The sequence below is a fragment of the Gorilla gorilla genome, chromosome 1 (assembly GCF_029281585.2).
Source record: "Gorilla gorilla gorilla isolate KB3781 chromosome 1, NHGRI_mGorGor1-v2.1_pri, whole genome shotgun sequence".
In the NCBI taxonomy this organism is placed as follows: Eukaryota; Metazoa; Chordata; class Mammalia; order Primates; family Hominidae; genus Gorilla; species Gorilla gorilla.
Window position 1 is genome coordinate 86,971,368 of NC_073224.2, and position 6,222 is coordinate 86,977,589.

A 6,222-nucleotide genomic window follows, 5' to 3' on the forward strand; every position below is an offset into this window, starting at 1 on the left:
ACTGGATAGAGGCTCATAATACATTAATCAGTTTCAGTGATTTTGAGACAAATAGGTGTCTCTTAATTCTCCAAGAGAATTAGACTTTTAATGAGGTCTCATCCAGGAGGCCCATTCAGGAACAGCAGAGACATAGCCTCTAACTAGGGGCTCAGGACACAATCTCATTTCCCAGGGAGAGGGTCCAACAAGTGCAGAAAGGATCAAAGCAGAAGCCCAGTCATGGGAACTAGATAATTTGGGGCATTAAAGATAAATTTGGGGCCAGGCATGGTGGCTCACACCTGTAATCCCAGCACTTTGGGAGGCCAAGGCGGGCAGATCACCTGAGATCAGGAGTTTGAGACCACCCTGAGCAACATGGAGAAACCCCTTGTCTACTAAAAATACATAATTAGGTGGGCGTGGTGGTGCATGCCAGTAATCCCAGCTATTAGAGAGGCTGGGACAAGAGAATCATGAGAAGCGCTTGAACCCAGGAGGCGGAGGTTGCAGTGAGCCAAGATCGCGCCATTGCCCTCCAGCCTAGGCAACAGGGAAAGACTCTCTCAACAAAAAAAGAAAAAGAAAAAAAAAAGATAAATGTGGGGGTATCAAACAGCCCAAAGGGAACACACCTACCCAAGATAGCTGGCAGCAAAAGGGACTTGAGACACAAATTATGGCTACAAATCCAGAAAACGGATACGTAGCTTTCTCATGTAACAGTATAATTTAATCATTTAAGGGTTATGATAACTTGGGTTAAAATTCAATTTCTCCATCTGTAAAACAAGATTTATAATATTATATCCCTAGCAGAGTTCCTTGAAGATTAAGAGTTAAGCATTTATCATGGTTCCTATCAAGTTTCCTATGTATAAGTGGAAATTATTATTTTTAATAATTCGTACTATTTATTCACCTATTTTCTGAACCAGATAGGAAGTCCTGCTCACTTTTGTTAAAAATGGTGTTTGTGCCTTTACAGTATACAAATTTCAGTTCAGAACCTGAAGAAACCACTAAGTTCTAAACCTCGCTCTGCCCACCATTAATCTCCACTCTCTCTCATCCCATTCCCCTCCCTACTCCTCACCTCTGCATTCCTAAATTGTCTTTTTTGGAAGCTTTGGTTGCAGATTATTTAGGATGAAGAAGAGTGCGTCTTGTAAATTTGCTTCTAAAACCCAGTCACATATGTGCTATGTTCTGCCTTTAAACTGCCCATTTCTCAGATGTGCCTGTCCTCTAAGTTCCAGTTTTCATGTCCCACAGACGACGTTCTGTCCATGGTTCAGAAACTCATGGAAATGTCTCTGTGCTGACTGAGTTATGACTTCTCTGTGTCAAATGTGATGGCCAGTGACACATCTGCTATAGGGTCTGTGGGGTGGATAAGTGTCAGCGTTTCATCTGGAGAATTAGATTTTCGAGAAGATTAAACCTATCTTCACTTTTCAGTGCCGTCCATAGTATTTTCTTCAGGTGCTTACTAAATGGTCATTTGAAAAAGAGGAATAGCAAGGAAACTCTGACTCCGTGAACTTGATTCTTTGCCTCCACTTCAGCTGGGACAGTTTGAATTTTTTATACCATGGTTATGATGGCATTGTGATTGTTGATAATAAGGATTTTCTTTGGGTAAAAGTACACATTTAAAATTGCCATCATAACTAGCGCAACCCAGGAGAGAAGTTGCTCTGTGCTTTGTAAGACTCCTCTACTGCAGTCCGAGGATGCAGCTTCTATATAGCCCAGATGGTTGGGGGAGGCCACAGTACATTTATGACTACTAGCTATCCAATTTCTGCCTTTTCAAGGAATTAAAATTCAGATAGCCCTTAAAAGGAGTTTCATCATCTATACGGGAGGTTATCTAACAAAAATGCTATTTCTGTTTGAAAGAAACTATGTAAAAATTACAATTATGATTACAAAGAACAACTTTATAACTTAAATATTACCTAACTTAAATATTACTAAAGAAAGTGGGGCATTTTACCCCTCACAGAGCAGGGTGAGTGGCCAATTTGTGATCTGCAAAAAAAAAGATATGATGCAGGGATACTGTAGCTGTCTTTTTCCATTTACCGATGGGATGGAAAAAGTGGATGTAAAGGCTTGCCTTTGGCAGTAAAGTTGACCCTTGAACAACATGGGGGCAGGGGTGCTCACCCCCCTGCAGTTGAAAATCCACATACAACTTTTGACTCCTCGAAAACTTAACCACTAATAGCATACTCTTGACCTGAAGCCTTACAGATAACATAAACAGTCAACTAAGACATATTTTGTATGCCATATGTATTATAGATTGTATTCTTACAATAAATTAAGCTAGAGAGAAGAAAGTGTTAAAAAATTAGGAGGAAGAGAAAACATATTTACTATTCACTAAGTGGAAGTGGATCATCATAAATGTCTTTGTGCTTGTCATCTTCAAGTAGACTTCAAGTATCTTTGAGTAGACTGAGGAGTAGGAGGAAGAGGATTGGTTGATCTTACTGTCTCAGGGGTGGCAGAGGTGGAAGAGAATCTGCGTATAACTGACCATGCAATTCAAATCCATGTTGTTCAACGGTCAGTTGTGTATATTTTAAGCCTTTACAATAGAATTGCATGTACTTAGTCTCATGAAACCCCAAGTGCCTTGGCTGTGCTGCTGCTAGACTGTGTGGTTCACAGTACAAAGATAAAGATGCTCCTTCCTCCAGGCAGATTCAGCCCCATGATAGGGGGAATGGTGGGGTAAGTCAAACAAAATCTGTTTTTAGCCCCACTTGCCCTTTCAACTCTTCTTAGTCATCTTGTGGCTTAGTACTACAAACTTCCACAGTCTTCCAACTGATAAGATATAGGAAAATGGGCAAAAAGTGATCAACATAAAAAAAACTATGTAACATACATCACATGTAACATACATCACATTACAGGGGGCTGTAAGAGATGGGTTTTCCTTCTCACAATGATTTGGTGCTCACAAGAGCCATTCCATTGAGGACATCCAGCATGGCAAAATGGAATAAAGTTTTAGTAATCTCATTGTGCAGTAGATTGTTAAAGAAAAAAATGGTTCAATGTTACTTGTTAAAGCATGGTAAGGCAGACTTTATTCATTACCACTGAGATAGTATAGGGACCATGGCAATGGGATTTTGCAGTAGGGGGGAGAAAATAGGCTTAACTGCAGAGTATGGGCAAGTGGGAATTTATAGCCGAGGAGCAAGGTGGGTCAAGGAGTCAGTGGATGAAAAAATACTAAGAGGAAGCATCAAGGGTAAGGAGGATTCTAATCTAACAGAACCTAATAGAATTCTCGCTGAAGACAAGCCAGACACTACCAGGGAGGGAGATAGTGACTTTTGAGGTGGGGATTCTTGCTAAACTGACTTAGCAGAGCTCTTTACTAAAACTGGATTTTACCAAAAAGTCTACAGGTGGGCATAAGAGAAAGCCCAGAAGCCTAACTAAATTTTGGCCAAGGAAAGAATCTGTCAAGGTGAATGCAGAGTTTGAACTGGAAATTAGGGCTACAGAAGCAAGTATTCCTGTGTGAGCCTCCCACCACTGCACACTGCACACTGCACACTGCACCCTGCAGGGAAAGCATCAAAATGAGCACTGAAGTCAGATGGCTGCTGAAATCTGTCCCTATCGCCCCATTCAAGAGCCTTAGATGTTCTCTGCCTGTCCTGGCTACACTGCAGCAGCAGCAGCATAGTTCTGAAAGCCTCTAAACATAATCCAGTTAGCCACACAGTATCTGTGTAGCTCTAGTAATTTTCAAAGTCTGCTCTCAAACCTCCAGCAGGTCTCCACCAGTAAAGTTCTACTACTGGTCCCAGTAGAGCGGTCACGGATCATTCAATCAGCTCAGTCACCTCTCAGATCTTCCTAAGGCTACAGAGGAGAAATCAATATGCCTCACAATGTGTAGATAACAAACTTGTCCACTGTAAGATCCTGAAAATTTTATTCAAAGAGATAAATAGGAAAAAAAATTTCCATTCTGTCATGTCTGGTCAAGACTTGTCCAGATTCTTCTTTCTGTGTGTCTAAAATGTCCTAGAGCTCAAAATTCTTCTAGATCTCTGCTATTTTAGGATAAATAACTTCTAGTGAATTTCTATAAACTAGATGGTGTGCTTATTTTAAATGGCATGAAAAAAGTATTCAGTGTGTGGGCATTTTTTTTAAAGGGAGAATGCATGTGGAAAGGTACACTAATGCCTAGAAATTCAGAACACATCCAGTCAGCTCAGTGGCACAGCAAATTGTGCCACTCTCTATGCCAGCTTTTTTATTATCATTGCTATTCCACCCTCTTTGCATTTTAAAAATCTTCAGAGGAAGACCCATTTTTAATGATTTGCTTTTCTTCCCTAAGCTTTCCACAGATTAAACTCTGCATCCTGTTTGCTTTGCTGTGTTCAAGCTTCTCCAGGATTTTTACAATAACTTCTAAGGAAAAATACGTCAGAGATGCATTTTCTTAGAAGGGTGGTCAGACGTTTTGAATATTCTGCATTTTATTTTCTTTAACAGGAAATACATCCAAGCCTGTATTTTAAATATTAAAATAACCACTCGTTTAACTTTGTGACTAGCTTTCATTTTCCCAAAGTAGGAAAAAAATATTATTTATATAACCTCCCTCTTTGTGTTTCTGAAATACTTCAGAAACTCTTGTGTCTTATCTCCCAACATAGTTCAACATAAAGAGAAATAACCTTAGTTACAGTTGAAATCATTAGAGATTCTTAAGTTTCTGGTAATTTTAATTAGGTTCACTATCATCTATTACTGTCATATAGATATTTTACATGATTGCTTAAAAAGAAATGACAAAACCAAATATAAAAACCTGAATGTAAATTATTTTACCCATAATTGGTCTAAAGAAACATCCTGGATCAGCCCAGTATTTGATTACATTGATATGCACAGGAGACAGGGAAATACAGGTTCGCTGGTAAAGGCCCCACCTTCAAGCCTGAAAATCTATAGCCCTAAGTGAGAAGAGGCATTCCTGTTTTTTGCACCTAAAAAGTTCCCTTTTGGCCTGCCATGCCCCTTATTGTGTACCATATAAACCCCAAATTCCAGGCTCCAGAGAGAGACAGGCAGATGAATGGCAGAACAGCATGGCAGAGAAGGAGAGAAGAGGAGCATCTGAACGTCGAGAGGCTGGGGACGACTGGAGAGGAGATCGGCTGCTGGACAGCCAAACTCCAGGAGAATATCATCTTCCCACTCCATCCCCCTTCCAGCTCCCCATCCATCCCACTGAGAACCACCTCCACCACTCCATAAAACTCCCACATTCATCCTTCAAGTCCATGTGTAACCTGATTCTTCCTGGATGCCAGACAAGGACCTGGGTACCAAGAAGAAACTGAGCTGGTTAACGCTTAAGCTGCAGACAGCAAAGCTGAAAGAGTGCACCGTAACACATGCCTACTTGGGCTTCAGGAGTTGCAGGTACCCACCTCTAGACAGTACCATGGGGCCAGAGCTCAAAGAGCTCGCCCAGCTCCTGCACCTTCCCGCCTGTGTGCTCCCCCTCCTATGAGGGGTTTGAGGTCATGGTGGCGCAGCAGAGAGCCACCCCCCTGTCACACATCCTGCGAGGGGGGCCAGAGAACTCTCCCATCTCAACATGTACACAAACTTTTTATTTCTCTGGGGCATTTTTGTAATAGGAAGAATTGAGACCCTCCCAGGTGCCACTTCCTACATGTCAGTCCCTTTGTGTTTTATTTTTCTCCAATACTGGCAGACTAAACAGAATTCTGCCTTACGCTAGAGCTCAAACACATTCTCATCCCATCAAGAATGCACTGAGTACTTACTATGAGTAGAGAAGGTAATTTCCATTTTCAATTATTCCTGTAAAAAAATTACCACTTATAAGAAAGTTTACTCTTGTGTTGTACAGTAACTCAACACACTTCCCCTTCCACTTCATTTCTCCTGGATCTCCTGTAAAAAGCTGTGTGATGAACAGAAAAGACCCTGGGTCTATTTGTGTTCTGTGTGTGCCCCTTTTACTGTGACTTGTGCATTTCCTTTGTTAGTCAAGGGACTTTGTCAAATTTAATTTATGAAGGTTTGGAGATTAACTAACGGGAAACAGAACAACAGGTAACTGAGAGCTTTGGACTCAAGCCTTCTCAGAAAAAGAGAAATGTATTAAAGCAAGCAAGCAAGCAAACAGACAAACAAAATTGGATGGAAGGG